The sequence below is a fragment of the Cryptomeria japonica genome, unplaced genomic scaffold, assembly GCF_030272615.1.
Source record: "Cryptomeria japonica unplaced genomic scaffold, Sugi_1.0 HiC_scaffold_205, whole genome shotgun sequence".
Classification (NCBI taxonomy): Eukaryota; Viridiplantae; Streptophyta; class Pinopsida; order Cupressales; family Cupressaceae; genus Cryptomeria; species Cryptomeria japonica.
This window is the reverse complement of record NW_026729027.1, coordinates 137,622-155,000: the sequence shown is the minus strand read 5'-3', so window position 1 is coordinate 155,000 and position 17,379 is coordinate 137,622. Positions and strand designations below refer to the sequence as shown.

At 62.7% G+C, this 17,379-nt stretch overlaps 2 non-coding genes across 2 annotated transcripts; both read right to left on the bottom strand.

The window, feature by feature from the left end:
• Positions 1 to 3,365: 3,365 nt before the first annotated feature.
• On the bottom strand, positions 3,366 to 3,484 carry LOC131868385 (5S ribosomal RNA). The gene has a single exon (XR_009366843.1). It is a non-coding gene; the product is annotated as a 5S ribosomal RNA (ribosomal RNA).
• Positions 3,485 to 11,288: 7,804 nt separating this feature from the next.
• Positions 11,289 to 11,407, bottom strand: LOC131868384 (5S ribosomal RNA). Its single transcript, XR_009366842.1, has one exon. It is a non-coding gene; the product is annotated as a 5S ribosomal RNA (ribosomal RNA).
• Between the last annotated feature and the right edge of the window lie 5,972 nt (positions 11,408 to 17,379).

Here is a 17,379-nt window from a genome sequence, read left to right as displayed (position 1 = left end):
GTCGGAGCCCGGTTTGCCCCGGGTGTGCACCTCGGGTGGGCACCTTGGTGCGCATGCCTTGCCTGGGCTGCGCACCAGGGCGGGCTCAAGATGGCACCCGCGTTCCTTTTTTTTCACTATCTTTCAAAACGGAAATTTTAAAATCTCATTTTTTTTTGCCTTTTTCTGGAAATTAGTGAAGGCAGCGCATCAAAGGTGCGCACCTCGCTGCCCACCACGGTGCGCAACGCCGGTGGGCACCCGGGAGTGCTTCGAAGTGTGCTCCAAGGTGCTGCGTGCACGTTGTCGGAGCCCGGTTTGCCCCGGGTGCGCACCTCGCGTGCACCTTCGTCGGGGTGGGCACCTTGGCTGGGTTTGCCCCGGCTGCGCTCCGAAGCGGGGTTATTGGAGCGCCGCCTCTTTTTTTGTCGGAGCGTTTGGTGGGGTTTCTCGCATTGGCTCTTCCGAGGCCCGGTTGCCACCCTGGCGCGCACGAAGTCGGAAGTAGGGTTAATTGCCCGGGTGCGCACCTTTGCCAGGGTGGGCACCTTACCTGGGCTGCGCACCAGGGCGGGCTCAAGATGGCACGCGCGTTCCGTTTTTTTCACTATCTTTCAAAACGGAAATTTTAAAATCTCCTTTTTTTTTTGCCTTTTCTGGAAATTAGTGAAGGCAGCGCATCAAAGGTGCGCACCTCGCTGCCCACCTTGGTGTGCTCTGAGGTGCGCACCCGGGAGCGCTACGAAGTGTGCTCCAAGGTGCGGCGTGCACGTTGTCGGAGCCCGGTTTGCCCCGGGTGCGCACCTCGCCTGCACCTTGGCCGGGGTGGGCACCTTGGCTGGGTTTGCCCAGGGTGCGCTCCGAAGCGGGGTTACTGGAGCGCCCCCTCTTTTTTTGTCAGAGCGTTTGGTGGGGTTTCTCGCATTGGCTCTTCCCAGGCCCGGTTGTTGGGTGCGCTCCCACCCTGGCGCGCGCGAAGTTGGAAGTTGGGTTAATTGCCCGGGCGCGCACCTTCGCCAGGGTGGGCACCTTGGTGCGCACACCTTGGCTGGGCTGCGCACCAGGGCGGGCTCAAGATGGCACCAGCATTCCCTTTTTCTCACTATCTTTCAAAACGGAAATTTTAAAATCTCGTTTTTTTTTTGCCTTTTATGGAAATTAGTGAAGGCATCGCATCAAAGGTGCGCACCTCGCTGCCCACCTTGGTGTGCTCCGAGGTGCCCACCACGGTGCGCAACGCCGGTGCGAACCCGGGAGCGCCCCGATGTGTGCTCCAAGGTGCGGCGTGCACGAAGTCGGACCCCGGTTTGCCCCGGGTGCGCACCTCGCGTGCACCTTGGTGCGCACACCTTGGCTGGGTTGCGCGGCCTGGTGGGCACCATGGTGCGCACCAAGGAGCGCTCCGAAGTGTGCTCCAAGGTGCGGCGTGCACGAAGTCGGAGCCCGGTTTGCCCCGGGTACGCACCTCGCGTGCACCTTCGCCGGGGTGGGCACCTCGGCTGGGTTGCGCGCCCTGGTGCGCACCAAGGAGCGCTCCGAAGTGTGCTCCAAGGTGCGGCGTGCACGAAGTCGGAGCCCGGTTTGCCCCGGGTGCGCACCTTCGCCGCGGTGCGCACCATGGCGTGCACGAAGTCGGAGCCCGGTTTGCCCCGGGTGCGCACCTCGCGTGCACCTTCGGCGGGGTTGCGCGCCCTGGTGGGCACCATGGTGCGCACCAAGGAGCGCTCCGAAGTGTGCTCCAAGGTGCGGCGTGCACGAAGTCGGAGCCCGGTTTGCCCCGGGTGCGCACCTCGCGTGCACCTTCGGCGGGGTTGCGCGCCCTGGTGGGCACCATGGTGCGCACCAAGGAGCGCTCCGAAGTGTGCTCCAAGGTGCGGCGTGCACGAAGTCGGAGCCCGGTTTGCCCCGGGTGCGCACCTCGCGTGCACCTTCGCCGCGGTGGGCACCATGGCGTGCACGAAGTCGGAGCCCGGTTTGCCCCGGGTGCGCACCTCGCGTGCACCTTCGCCGGGGTGGGCACCTCGGCTGGGTTGCGCGCCCTGGTGCGCACCAAGGAGCGCTCCGAAGTGTGCTCCAAGGTGCGGCGTGCACGAAGTCGGAGCCCGGTTTGCCCCGGGTGCGCACCTCGCGTGCACCTTCGCCAGGGTGGGCACCTCGGTGCGCACACCTTCTCAATGTTTTCTTGCCTTTTCTGGAAATTGGTGAAGGCAGCGCATCAAAGGTGCGCACCTCGGTGTGCTCCGAGGTGCGAACCCGAGAGCGCTCCGAGGTGCCCACGAAGTCGAAAGTCGGGTTAATTGCATTGTTTTCCCCGGGTGCGCTCCGAGGTGCGCAACATCGGCGCGCACCAAGGAGGGCTCCGAAGTGTGCTCCAAGGTGCGCACGATGGCGTGCACCTCTGGTGCGCACGATTCGGAGCTCGGTTTGACCGGGGTGCGCACACCTTGGCTGGGTTGCGCACCTTTTGTGCGCTCCAAGGTGCGCACGAAGTCGGAGCTCGGTTTGCCCCGGGTGCGCACCTTCGCCAGGGTGCGCACCTTGATGCGCACGCCTTGGCTGGGCTGCGCACCTTGGTGGGCGCCATGGTGCGCACCTTTCGTGCGCTCCAAGGTGCGCACGAAGTCGGAGCTCGGTTTGCCCCGGGTGCGCACCTTGGTGGGCGCCATGGTGCACTCCGAGGTGCCCAAGATTGGTGCGCACCAAGGAGCGCTCCGAAGTGCGCTCCAAGGTGCGCGCGAAGTCGAAAGTTGGGTTAATTGTCCGGTTTGCCTCGGGTGCGCACCTTGCGTGCACCTTCGCCAGGGTGGGCGCCTTGGTGCGCACACCTTGGCTGGGCTGCGCACACCTTGGCACCCGCGTTTCCTTCATTTTAAATTTTTTTTTTTTACAATCTCTCAAGTGGGAAATTCTATAATCTCAACTTTTTTTGCCTTTTCAGGAAACTTTTGAATGGAGCGCATCATTGGTGCGCTCCGAAGTGTGCTCCAAAGCTCTCTCCAGCTGCGTGCACCTGCCCCGGCCGCGCACCCGGCCCCGCCCAGCTTCGCTCACCTGTCCCGGGCGTCTGGTGCGGAACCTTAGAGTAAGAAACATCACCGTGCACCTTGGCCAACGTGCGCGACTCGACCGAGCGCGCACTGGCCGAGGTGCACACCGATTTCACCTGGGTGCGCGCGCAGCACCTCGGGCGCACCGGGGTGCGCGCACAACGCCCGGGTTGCACCGTGGCCTGTGTGCTCGGGGCGCCTCGGGTGCGCGCTCGGTGTCGCCCCCGCGCGCGCGGTAGTGCGGGCAGCGCACCCCGGCCCGGCCCGGCCCCGACGAGAACGCAAACGGGCAAAAGGTTTATTCAAATAGCATTGCGACGCCCGGCGAAAAACTAAAAAAGGGTGCAACACCGGGACTTCCCGGGAGGTCACCCATCCCAGTACTACTCCGGCCCAAGCGCGCTTAACTGCGGAGTTCTGATGGGATCCGGTGCACTAACGCTGGTATGATCGCACCCGTTATGAGCTTGTCGCAGTGTGTACTTAGCAAACCGCGACCCACGTGCGAATCCACCCCGGCCACCCACCCCCGTCGAGGTGCACACCCTCCCTCGCGAAGTGCGCCCCGTTCGCCAAGTGTGAGCCCTGCCCGGGTGCGCGCACCTTGCTAGGGCGTCGGGTGTGCACCCGGCCCGGCCTACGTGCGTGCACCTGGAGGGGGCGTCGTGTGCGTGCAGTGTCCCGTCTGCAACGCGGTGCCCACACACCACCTCGGGCGCAACGACCTGCGCTCACATGTGGGCCGAGTGCACCTTGGTGCATGTTCGGGGCGCCTCGGGTGCACGCTCGATCTTGCCCCGGTGCACCAAGGCGCTCGGTTTGCCCCGGGTGCGCACTTGGTGCAAGGTGGGCACCCAAAATAGGGATCAAGCACCAAAACACAAGTTTCGGGATGCAAAATGGGACCCAAGGACCACAAATGCGTTCCAAGACCCATGATGGGTCCACGAGAACAAAAATGTGTTCCGAGACTTAATAAACAAATATTGGGTTTTAGGAGAAGAAACATGCTCTGATGCCCAAAACGAGAATCGACCCCGAAAAGGCCACAGGCCAAAAGTGGGATGCGAGACAAAAAAAAATGGGACCCGAGGACCAAAATTGGGTTCCCAGGTCGAAGACAGGGCAACCGGACAAGAAACGACCTCTAAGGCTCGAAATGAGTCCCGACGACTAAAACTTGACAAGAAGCACCCATCAGGCACCCAACTCGACACCCATGGGATGCCGACCCACCCGGGCTTCCACCTAGCACACCTTGGCACCCACCCACCCTCGCACCCAACCTCGCACCCAACTTAGCACCTTTGAACCCACATTGGCACTCACCCTGACCCTGGCACCTTGGAACCCACATTGGCACTCACCTTGACCCTGGCACCCACCTTTGCACTCACCTTGGGACCCACCCTGGCTCCCACCTCGGCACCCACCCAGACACCCACCTTGGTTCCTTGGCACCCACCTTGGATCCTTGGCACCCACCCCGACACCCACCTTGGCACGCAACTTGGCTACTTGCCACCCACCTTGGCTCCTTGACGCCCACCCCGACAACCACCCCGTGACCTACCCTGGCTAGGGTTGGTGCACACCCACCCTGGTGCCCACCTTGGCACCCACCCTATGACCCACCTTGGCACGCACCTTAGTACCCACCCCGTTACCCACCCTAGGACCCACCCCGTGACCCACCTTGGCCAGGGTGGGTGCCTTGGTGCGCACAACTTGCCTGGGCTGCACACCAGGGCGGGCTCAAGATGGCACCCGCGTTCCGTTTTTTTCACTATCTTTCAAAACGGAAATTTTAAAATCTCATTTTTTTCTTTTTTTTGCCTTTTCTGGAAATTAGTGAAGGCAGCGCATCAAAGGTGCGCAATGCTGGTGCGAACCCGGGAGCGCTCCGATGTGTGCTCCAAGGTGCGGCGTGCACGAAGTCCGAGCCCGGTTTGCCCCGGGTGCGCACCTCGCGTGCACCTTCGCCGGGGTGAGCACCTTGGCTGGGTTGCGCGCCCTGGTGCGTACCAAGGAGCGCTCTGAAGTGTGCTCCAAGGTGCGGCGTGCACGAAGTCGGAGCCCGGTTTGCCCCGGGTGTGCACCTCGGGTGCGCACCTCGCGTGCACCTTCGCTGCGGTGGGCACCTTGGCTGGGTTGCGCGCCTTGGTGGGCACCATGCAGTGCACGAAGTCGGAGCCCGGTTTGCCCCGGGCGCGCACCTCCGCCAGGGTGGGCACCTTGGTGCGCACAACTTGCCTGGGCTGCGCATCAGGAAGGGCTCAAGATGGCACCCGCGTTCCGTTTTTTTCACTATCTTTCAGAACGGAAATTTTAAAATATCGTTTTTTTTTGCCTTTTCTGGAAATTAGTGAAGGCAGCGCATCAAAGGTGCGCAACGCTGGTGCGAACCTGGGAGCGCTCCGATGTGTGCTCCAAGGTGCGGCGTGCACGAAGTCGGAGCCCGGTTTGCCTCGGGTGCGCCCTGGTGGGCACCATGGTGCGCACCAAGGAGCGCTCCGAAGTGTGCTCCAAGGTGCGGCCTGCACGAAGTCGGAGCCCGGTTTGCCCCGGGTGTGCACCTCGGGTGGGCACCTTGGTGCACATGCCTTGCCTGGGCTGCGCACCAGGGCGGGCTCAAGATGGCACCCGCGTTCCTTTTTTTTCACTATCTTTCAAAACGGAAATTTTAAAATCTCATTTTTTTTTGCCTTTTTCTGGAAATTAGTGAAGGCAGCGCATCAAAGGTGCGCACCTCGCTGCCCACCACGGTGCGCAACGCCGGTGGGCACCCGGGAGTGCTTCGAAGTGTGCTCCAAGGTGCTGCGTGCACGTTGTCGGAGCCCGGTTTGCCCCGGGTGCGCACCTCGCGTGCACCTTCGTCGGGGTGGGCACCTTGGCTTGGTTTGCCCCGGCTGCGCTCCGAAGCGGGGTTATTGGAGCGCCGCCTCTTTTTTTGTCGGAGCGTTTGGTGGGGTTTCTCGCATTGGCTCTTCCGAGGCCCGGTTGCCACCCTGGCGCGCACGAAGTCGGAAGTAGGGTTAATTGCCCGGGTGCGCACCTTTGCCAGGGTGGCACCTTACCTGGGCTGCGCACCAGGGCGGGCTCAAGATGGCACGCGCGTTCCGTTTTTTTCACTATCTTTCAAAACGGAAATTTTAAAATCTCCTTTTTTTTTTGCCTTTTCTGGAAATTAGTGAAGGCAGCGCATCAAAGGTGCGCACCTCGCTGCCCACCTTGGTGTGCTCTGAGGTGCGCACCCGGGAGCGCTACGAAGTGTGCTCCAAGGTGCGGCGTGCACGTTGTCGGAGCCCGGTTTGCCCCGGGTGCGCACCTCGCCTGCACCTTGGCCGGGGTGGGCACCTTGGCTGGGTTTGCCCAGGGTGCGCTCCGAAGCGGGGTTACTGGAGCGCCCCCTCTTTTTTTGTCAGAGAGTTTGGTGGGGTTTCTCGCATTGGCTCTTCCCAGGCCCGGTTGTTGGGTGCGCTCCCACCCTGGCGCGCGCGAAGTTGGAAGTTGGGTTAATTGCCCGGGCGCGCACCTTCGCCAGGGTGGGCACCTTGGTGCGCAAACCTTGGCTGGGCTGCGCACCAGGGCGGGCTCAAGATGGCACCAGCATTCCCTTTTTCTCACTATCTTTCAAAACGGAAATTTTAAAATCTCGTTTTTTTTTTGCCTTTTATGGAAATTAGTGAAGGCATCGCATCAAAGGTGCGCACCTCGCTGCCCACCTTGGTGTGCTCCGAGGTGCCCACCACGGTGCGCAACGCCGGTGCGAACCCGGGAGCGCCCCGATGTGTGCTCCAAGGTGCGGCGTGCACGAAGTCGGACCCCGGTTTGCCCCGGGTGCGCACCTCGCGTGCACCTTGGTGCGCACACCTTGGCTGGGTTGCGCGGCCTGGTGGGCACCATGGTGCGCACCAAGGAGCGCTCCGAAGTGTGCTCCAAGGTGCGGCGTGCACGAAGTCGGAGCCCGGTTTGCCCCGGGTGCGCACCTTCGCCGCGGTGGGCACCATGGCGTGCACGAAGTCGGAGCCCGGTTTGCCCCGGGTGCGCACCTCGCGTGCACCTTCGCCGGGGTGGGCACCTCGGCTGGGTTGCGCGCCCTGGTGCGCACCAAGGAGCGCTCTGAAGTGTGCTCCAAGGTGCGGCGTGCACGAAGTCGGAGCCCGGTTTGCCCCGGGTGTGCACCTCGCGTGCACCTTCGCTGCGGTGGGCACCTTGGCTGGGTTGCGCGCCTTGGTGGGCACCATGCAGTGCACGAAGTCGGAGCCCGGTTTGCCCCGGGCGCGCACCTCCGCCAGGGTGGGCACCTTGGTGCGCACAACTTGCCTGGGCTGCGCACCAGGAAGGGCTCAAGATGGCACCCGCGTTCCGTTTTTTTCACTATCTTTCAGAACGGAAATTTTAAAATATCGTTTTTTTTTGCCTTTTCTGGAAATTAGTGAAGGCAGCGCATCAAAGGTGCGCAACGCTGGTGCGAACCTGGGAGCGCTCCGATGTGTGCTCCAAGGTGCGGCGTGCACGAAGTCGGACCCCGGTTTGCCCCGGGTGCGCACCTCGCGTGCACCTTGGTGCGCACACCTTGGCTGGGTTGCGCGGCCTGGTGGGCACCATGGTGCGCACCAAGGAGCGCTCCGAAGTGTGCTCCAAGGTGCGGCGTGCACGAAGTCGGAGCCCGGTTTGCCCCGGGTGCGCACCTCGCGTGCACCTTCGCCGCGGTGGGCACCATGGCGTGCACGAAGTCGGAGCCCGGTTTGCCCCGGGTGCGCACCTCGCGTGCACCTTCGCCGGGGTGGGCACCTTGGTGTGCAGACCTTGGCTGGGTTGCGCGCCCTGGTGGGCACCATGGTGCGCACCAAGGAGCGCTCCGAAGTGTGCTCCAAGGTGCGGCCTGCACGAAGTCGGAGCCCGGTTTGCCCCGGGTGTGCACCTCGGGTGGGCACCTTGGTGCGCATGCCTTGCCTGGGCTGCGCACCAGGGCGGGCTCAAGATGGCACCCGCGTTCCTTTTTTTTCACTATCTTTCAAAACGGAAATTTTAAAATCTCATTTTTTTTTGCCTTTTTCTGGAAATTAGTGAAGGCAGCGCATCAAAGGTGCGCACCTCGCTGCCCACCACGGTGCGCAACGCCGGTGGGCACCCGGGAGTGCTTCGAAGTGTGCTCCAAGGTGCTGCGTGCACGTTGTCGGAGCCCGGTTTGCCCCGGGTGCGCACCTCGCGTGCACCTTCGTCGGGGTGGGCACCTTGGCTGGGTTTGCCCCGGCTGCGCTCCGAAGCGGGGTTATTGGAGCGCCGCCTCTTTTTTTGTCGGAGCGTTTGGTGGGGTTTCTCGCATTGGCTCTTCCGAGGCCCGGTTGCCACCCTGGCGCGCACGAAGTCGGAAGTAGGGTTAATTGCCCGGGTGCGCACCTTTGCCAGGGTGGGCACCTTACCTGGGCTGCGCACCAGGGCGGGCTCAAGATGGCACGCGCGTTCCGTTTTTTTCACTATCTTTCAAAACGGAAATTTTAAAATCTCCTTTTTTTTTTGCCTTTTCTGGAAATTAGTGAAGGCAGCGCATCAAAGGTGCGCACCTCGCTGCCCACCTTGGTGTGCTCTGAGGTGCGCACCCGGGAGCGCTACGAAGTGTGCTCCAAGGTGCGGCGTGCACGTTGTCGGAGCCCGGTTTGCCCCGGGTGCGCACCTCGCCTGCACCTTGGCCGGGGTGGGCACCTTGGCTGGGTTTGCCCAGGGTGCGCTCCGAAGCGGGGTTACTGGAGCGCCCCCTCTTTTTTTGTCAGAGCGTTTGGTGGGGTTTCTCGCATTGGCTCTTCCCAGGCCCGGTTGTTGGGTGCGCTCCCACCCTGGCGCGCGCGAAGTTGGAAGTTGGGTTAATTGCCCGGGCGCGCACCTTCGCCAGGGTGGGCACCTTGGTGCGCACACCTTGGCTGGGCTGCGCACCAGGGCGGGCTCAAGATGGCACCAGCATTCCCTTTTTCTCACTATCTTTCAAAACGGAAATTTTAAAATCTCGTTTTTTTTTTGCCTTTTATGGAAATTAGTGAAGGCATCGCATCAAAGGTGCGCACCTCGCTGCCCACCTTGGTGTGCTCCGAGGTGCCCACCACGGTGCGCAACGCCGGTGCGAACCCGGGAGCGCCCCGATGTGTGCTCCAAGGTGCGGCGTGCACGAAGTCGGACCCTGGTTTGCCCCGGGTGCGCACCTCGCGTGCACCTTGGTGCGCACACCTTGGCTGGGTTGCGCGGCCTGGTGGGCACCATGGTGCGCACCAAGGAGCGCTCCGAAGTGTGCTCCAAGGTGCGGCGTGCACGAAGTCGGAGCCCGGTTTGCCCCGGGTACGCACCTCGCGTGCACCTTCGCCGGGGTGGGCACCTCGGCTGGGTTGCGCGCCCTGGTGCGCACCAAGGAGCGCTCCGAAGTGTGCTCCAAGGTGCGGCGTGCACGAAGTCGGAGCCCGGTTTGCCCCGGGTGCGCACCTTCGCCGCGGTGCGCACCATGGCGTGCACGAAGTCGGAGCCCGGTTTGCCCCGGGTGCGCACCTCGCGTGCACCTTCGGCGGGGTTGCGCGCCCTGGTGGGCACCATGGTGCGCACCAAGGAGCGCTCCGAAGTGTGCTCCAAGGTGCGGCGTGCACGAAGTCGGAGCCCGGTTTGCCCCGGGTGCGCACCTCGCGTGCACCTTCGGCGGGGTTGCGCGCCCTGGTGGGCACCATGGTGCGCACCAAGGAGCGCTCCGAAGTGTGCTCCAAGGTGCGGCGTGCACGAAGTCGGAGCCCGGTTTGCCCCGGGTGCGCACCTCGCGTGCACCTTCGCCGCGGTGGGCACCATGGTGTGCACGAAGTCGGAGCCCGGTTTGCCCCGGGTGCGCACCTCGCGTGCACCTTCGCCGGGGTGGGCACCTCGGCTGGGTTGCGCGCCCTGGTGCGCACCAAGGAGCGCTCCGAAGTGTGCTCCAAGGTGCGGCGTGCACGAAGTCGGAGCCCGGTTTGCCCCGGGTGCGCACCTCGCGTGCACCTTCGCCAGGGTGGGCACCTCGGTGCGCACACCTTCTCAATGTTTTCTTGCCTTTTCTGGAAATTGGTGAAGGCAGCGCATCAAAGGTGCGCACCTCGGTGTGCTCCGAGGTGCGAACCCGAGAGCGCTCCGAGGTGCCCACGAAGTCGAAAGTCGGGTTAATTGCATTGTTTTCCCCGGGTGCGCTCCGAGGTGCGCAACATCGGCGCGCACCAAGGAGGGCTCCGAAGTGTGCTCCAAGGTGCGCACGATGGCGTGCACCTCTGGTGCGCACGATTCGGAGCTCGGTTTGACCGGGGTGCGCACACCTTGGCTGGGTTGCGCACCTTTTGTGCGCTCCAAGGTGCGCACGAAGTCGGAGCTCGGTTTGCCCCGGGTGCGCACCTTCGCCAGGGTGCGCACCTTGATGCGCACGCCTTGGCTGGGCTGCGCACCTTGGTGGGCGCCATGGTGCGCACCTTTCGTGCGCTCCAAGGTGCGCACGAAGTCGGAGCTCGGTTTGCCCCGGGTGCGCACCTTGGTGGGCGCCATGGTGCACTCCGAGGTGCCCAAGATTGGTGCGCACCAAGGAGCGCTCCGAAGTGCGCTCCAAGGTGCGCGCGAAGTCGAAAGTTGGGTTAATTGTCCGGTTTGCCTCGGGTGCGCACCTTGCGTGCACCTTCGCCAGGGTGGGCGCCTTGGTGCGCACACCTTGGCTGGGCTGCGCACACCTTGGCACCCGCGTTTCCTTCATTTTAAATTTTTTTTTTTTACAATCTCTCAAGTGGGAAATTCTATAATCTCAACTTTTTTTGCCTTTTCAGGAAACTTTTGAATGGAGCGCATCATTGGTGCGCTCCGAAGTGTGCTCCAAAGCTCTCTCCAGCTGCGTGCACCTGCCCCGGCCGCGCACCCGGCCCCGCCCAGCTTCGCTCACCTGTCCCGGGCGTCTGGTGCGGAACCTTAGAGTAAGAAACATCACCGTGCACCTTGGCCAACGTGCGCGACTCGACCGAGCGCGCACTGGCCGAGGTGCACACCGATTTCACCTGGGTGCGCGCGCAGCACCTCGGGCGCACCGGGGTGCGCGCACAACGCCCGGGTTGCACCGTGGCCTGTGTGCTCGGGGCGCCTCGGGTGCGCGCTCGGTGTCGCCCCCGCGCGCGCGGTAGTGCGGGCAGCGCACCCCGGCCCGGCCCGGCCCCGACGAGAACGCAAACGGGCAAAAGGTTTATTCAAATAGCATTGCGACGCCCGGCGAAAAACTAAAAAAGGGTGCAACACCGGGACTTCCCGGGAGGTCACCCATCCCAGTACTACTCCGGCCCAAGCGCGCTTAACTGCGGAGTTCTGATGGGATCCGGTGCACTAACGCTGGTATGATCGCACCCGTTATGAGCTTGTCGCAGTGTGTACTTAGCAAACCGCGACCCACGTGCGAATCCACCCCGGCCACCCACCCCCGTCGAGGTGCACACCCTCCCTCGCGAAGTGCGCCCCGTTCGCCAAGTGTGAGCCCTGCCCGGGTGCGCGCACCTTGCTAGGGCGTCGGGTGTGCACCCGGCCCGGCCTACGTGCGTGCACCTGGAGGGGGCGTCGTGTGCGTGCAGTGTCCCGTCTGCAACGCGGTGCCCACACACCACCTCGGGCGCAACGACCTGCGCTCACATGTGGGCCGAGTGCACCTTGGTGCATGTTCGGGGCGCCTCGGGTGCACGCTCGATCTTGCCCCGGTGCACCAAGGCGCTCGGTTTGCCCCGGGTGCGCACTTGGTGCAAGGTGGGCACCCAAAATAGGGATCAAGCACCAAAACACAAGTTTCGGGATGCAAAATGGGACCCAAGGACCACAAATGCGTTCCAAGACCCATGATGGGTCCACGAGAACAAAAATGTGTTCCGAGACTTAATAAACAAATATTGGGTTTTAGGAGAAGAAACATGCTCTGATGCCCAAAACGAGAATCGACCCCGAAAAGGCCACAGGCCAAAAGTGGGATGCGAGACAAAAAAAAATGGGACCCGAGGACCAAAATTGGGTTCCCAGGTCGAAGACAGGGCAACCGGACAAGAAACGACCTCTAAGGCTCGAAATGAGTCCCGACGACTAAAACTTGACAAGAAGCACCCATCAGGCACCCAACTCGACACCCATGGGATGCCGACCCACCCGGGCTTCCACCTAGCACACCTTGGCACCCACCCACCCTCGCACCCAACCTCGCACCCAACTTAGCACCTTTGAACCCACATTGGCACTCACCCTGACCCTGGCACCTTGGAACCCACATTGGCACTCACCTTGACCCTGGCACCCACCTTTGCACTCACCTTGGGACCCACCCTGGCTCCCACCTCGGCACCCACCCAGACACCCACCTTGGTTCCTTGGCACCCACCTTGGATCCTTGGCACCCACCCCGACACCCACCTTGGCACGCAACTTGGCTACTTGCCACCCACCTTGGCTCCTTGACGCCCACCCCGACAACCACCCCGTGACCTACCCTGGCTAGGGTTGGTGCACACCCACCCTGGTGCCCACCTTGGCACCCACCCTATGACCCACCTTGGCACGCACCTTAGTACCCACCCCGTTACCCACCCTAGGACCCACCCCGTGACCCACCTTGGCCAGGGTGGGTGCCTTGGTGCGCACAACTTGCCTGGGCTGCACACCAGGGCGGGCTCAAGATGGCACCCGCGTTCCGTTTTTTTCACTATCTTTCAAAACGGAAATTTTAAAATCTCATTTTTTTCTTTTTTTTGCCTTTTCTGGAAATTAGTGAAGGCAGCGCATCAAAGGTGCGCAATGCTGGTGCGAACCCGGGAGCGCTCCGATGTGTGCTCCAAGGTGCGGCGTGCACGAAGTCCGAGCCCGGTTTGCCCCGGGTGCGCACCTCGCGTGCACCTTCGCCGGGGTGAGCACCTTGGCTGGGTTGCGCGCCCTGGTGCGTACCAAGGAGCGCTCTGAAGTGTGCTCCAAGGTGCGGCGTGCACGAAGTCGGAGCCCGGTTTGCCCCGGGTGTGCACCTCGGGTGCGCACCTCGCGTGCACCTTCGCTGCGGTGGGCACCTTGGCTGGGTTGCGCGCCTTGGTGGGCACCATGCAGTGCACGAAGTCGGAGCCCGGTTTGCCCCGGGCGCGCACCTCCGCCAGGGTGGGCACCTTGGTGCGCACAACTTGCCTGGGCTGCGCATCAGGAAGGGCTCAAGATGGCACCCGCGTTCCGTTTTTTTCACTATCTTTCAGAACGGAAATTTTAAAATATCGTTTTTTTTTGCCTTTTCTGGAAATTAGTGAAGGCAGCGCATCAAAGGTGCGCAACGCTGGTGCGAACCTGGGAGCGCTCCGATGTGTGCTCCAAGGTGCGGCGTGCACGAAGTCGGAGCCCGGTTTGCCTCGGGTGCGCCCTGGTGGGCACCATGGTGCGCACCAAGGAGCGCTCCGAAGTGTGCTCCAAGGTGCGGCCTGCACGAAGTCGGAGCCCGGTTTGCCCCGGGTGTGCACCTCGGGTGGGCACCTTGGTGCGCATGCCTTGCCTGGGCTGCGCACCAGGGCGGGCTCAAGATGGCACCCGCGTTCCTTTTTTTTCACTATCTTTCAAAACGGAAATTTTAAAATCTCATTTTTTTTTGCCTTTTTCTGGAAATTAGTGAAGGCAGCGCATCAAAGGTGCGCACCTCGCTGCCCACCACGGTGCGCAACGCCGGTGGGCACCCGGGAGTGCTTCGAAGTGTGCTCCAAGGTGCTGCGTGCACGTTGTCGGAGCCCGGTTTGCCCCGGGTGCGCACCTCGCGTGCACCTTCGTCGGGGTGGGCACCTTGGCTTGGTTTGCCCCGGCTGCGCTCCGAAGCGGGGTTATTGGAGCGCCGCCTCTTTTTTTGTCGGAGCGTTTGGTGGGGTTTCTCGCATTGGCTCTTCCGAGGCCCGGTTGCCACCCTGGCGCGCACGAAGTCGGAAGTAGGGTTAATTGCCCGGGTGCGCACCTTTGCCAGGGTGGCACCTTACCTGGGCTGCGCACCAGGGCGGGCTCAAGATGGCACGCGCGTTCCGTTTTTTTCACTATCTTTCAAAACGGAAATTTTAAAATCTCCTTTTTTTTTTGCCTTTTCTGGAAATTAGTGAAGGCAGCGCATCAAAGGTGCGCACCTCGCTGCCCACCTTGGTGTGCTCTGAGGTGCGCACCCGGGAGCGCTACGAAGTGTGCTCCAAGGTGCGGCGTGCACGTTGTCGGAGCCCGGTTTGCCCCGGGTGCGCACCTCGCCTGCACCTTGGCCGGGGTGGGCACCTTGGCTGGGTTTGCCCAGGGTGCGCTCCGAAGCGGGGTTACTGGAGCGCCCCCTCTTTTTTTGTCAGAGAGTTTGGTGGGGTTTCTCGCATTGGCTCTTCCCAGGCCCGGTTGTTGGGTGCGCTCCCACCCTGGCGCGCGCGAAGTTGGAAGTTGGGTTAATTGCCCGGGCGCGCACCTTCGCCAGGGTGGGCACCTTGGTGCGCAAACCTTGGCTGGGCTGCGCACCAGGGCGGGCTCAAGATGGCACCAGCATTCCCTTTTTCTCACTATCTTTCAAAACGGAAATTTTAAAATCTCGTTTTTTTTTTGCCTTTTATGGAAATTAGTGAAGGCATCGCATCAAAGGTGCGCACCTCGCTGCCCACCTTGGTGTGCTCCGAGGTGCCCACCACGGTGCGCAACGCCGGTGCGAACCCGGGAGCGCCCCGATGTGTGCTCCAAGGTGCGGCGTGCACGAAGTCGGACCCCGGTTTGCCCCGGGTGCGCACCTCGCGTGCACCTTGGTGCGCACACCTTGGCTGGGTTGCGCGGCCTGGTGGGCACCATGGTGCGCACCAAGGAGCGCTCCGAAGTGTGCTCCAAGGTGCGGCGTGCACGAAGTCGGAGCCCGGTTTGCCCCGGGTGCGCACCTTCGCCGCGGTGGGCACCATGGCGTGCACGAAGTCGGAGCCCGGTTTGCCCCGGGTGCGCACCTCGCGTGCACCTTCGCCGGGGTGGGCACCTCGGCTGGGTTGCGCGCCCTGGTGCGCACCAAGGAGCGCTCTGAAGTGTGCTCCAAGGTGCGGCGTGCACGAAGTCGGAGCCCGGTTTGCCCCGGGTGTGCACCTCGCGTGCACCTTCGCTGCGGTGGGCACCTTGGCTGGGTTGCGCGCCTTGGTGGGCACCATGCAGTGCACGAAGTCGGAGCCCGGTTTGCCCCGGGCGCGCACCTCCGCCAGGGTGGGCACCTTGGTGCGCACAACTTGCCTGGGCTGCGCACCAGGAAGGGCTCAAGATGGCACCCGCGTTCCGTTTTTTTCACTATCTTTCAGAACGGAAATTTTAAAATATCGTTTTTTTTTGCCTTTTCTGGAAATTAGTGAAGGCAGCGCATCAAAGGTGCGCAACGCTGGTGCGAACCTGGGAGCGCTCCGATGTGTGCTCCAAGGTGCGGCGTGCACGAAGTCGGACCCCGGTTTGCCCCGGGTGCGCACCTCGCGTGCACCTTGGTGCGCACACCTTGGCTGGGTTGCGCGCCCTGGTGGGCACCATGGTGCGCACCAAGGAGCGCTCCGAAGTGTGCTCCAAGGTGCGGCGTGCACGAAGTCGGAGCCCGGTTTGCCCCGGGTGCGCACCTCGCGTGCACCTTCGCCGCGGTGGGCACCATGGCGTGCACGAAGTCGGAGCCCGGTTTGCCCCGGGTGCGCACCTCGCGTGCACCTTCGCCGGGGTGGGCACCTTAGTGTGCAGACCTTGGCTGGGTTGCGCGCCCTGGTGGGCACCATGGTGCGCACCAAGGAGCGCTCCGAAGTGTGCTCCAAGGTGCGGCCTGCACGAAGTCGGAGCCCGGTTTGCCCCGGGTGTGCACCTCGGGTGGGCACCTTGGTGCGCATGCCTTGCCTGGGCTGCGCACCAGGGCGGGCTCAAGATGGCACCCGCGTTCCTTTTTTTTCACTATCTTTCAAAACGGAAATTTTAAAATCTCATTTTTTTTTGCCTTTTTCTGGAAATTAGTGAAGGCAGCGCATCAAAGGTGCGCACCTCGCTGCCCACCACGGTGCGCAACGCCGGTGGGCACCCGGGAGTGCTTCGAAGTGTGCTCCAAGGTGCTGCGTGCACGTTGTCGGAGCCCGGTTTGCCCCGGGTGCGCACCTCGCGTGCACCTTCGTCGGGGTGGGCACCTTGGCTGGGTTTGCCCCGGCTGCGCTCCGAAGCGGGGTTATTGGAGCGCCGCCTCTTTTTTTGTCGGAGCGTTTGGTGGGGTTTCTCGCATTGGCTCTTCCGAGGCCCGGTTGCCACCCTGGCGCGCACGAAGTCGGAAGTAGGGTTAATTGCCCGGGTGCGCACCTTTGCCAGGGTGGGCACCTTACCTGGGCTGCGCACCAGGGCGGGCTCAAGATGGCACGCGCGTTCCGTTTTTTTCACTATCTTTCAAAACGGAAATTTTAAAATCTCCTTTTTTTTTTGCCTTTTCTGGAAATTAGTGAAGGCAGCGCATCAAAGGTGCGCACCTCGCTGCCCACCTTGGTGTGCTCTGAGGTGCGCACCCGGGAGCGCTACGAAGTGTGCTCCAAGGTGCGGCGTGCACGTTGTCGGAGCCCGGTTTGCCCCGGGTGCGCACCTCGCCTGCACCTTGGCCGGGGTGGGCACCTTGGCTGGGTTTGCCCAGGGTGCGCTCCGAAGCGGGGTTACTGGAGCGCCCCCTCTTTTTTTGTCAGAGCGTTTGGTGGGGTTTCTCGCATTGGCTCTTCCCAGGCCCGGTTGTTGGGTGCGCTCCCACCCTGGCGCGCGCGAAGTTGGAAGTTGGGTTAATTGCCCGGGCGCGCACCTTCGCCAGGGTGGGCACCTTGGTGCGCACACCTTGGCTGGGCTGCGCACCAGGGCGGGCTCAAGATGGCACCAGCATTCCCTTTTTCTCACTATCTTTCAAAACGGAAATTTTAAAATCTCGTTTTTTTTTTGCCTTTTATGGAAATTAGTGAAGGCATCGCATCAAAGGTGCGCACCTCGCTGCCCACCTTGGTGTGCTCCGAGGTGCCCACCACGGTGCGCAACGCCGGTGCGAACCCGGGAGCGCCCCGATGTGTGCTCCAAGGTGCGGCGTGCACGAAGTCGGACCCCGGTTTGCCCCGGGTGCGCACCTCGCGTGCACCTTGGTGCGCACACCTTGGCTGGGTTGCGCGGCCTGGTGGGCACCATGGTGCGCACCAAGGAGCGCTCCGAAGTGTGCTCCAAGGTGCGGCGTGCACGAAGTCGGAGCCCGGTTTGCCCCGGGTACGCACCTCGCGTGCACCTTCGCCGGGGTGGGCACCTCGGCTGGGTTGCGCGCCCTGGTGCGCACCAAGGAGCGCTCCGAAGTGTGCTCCAAGGT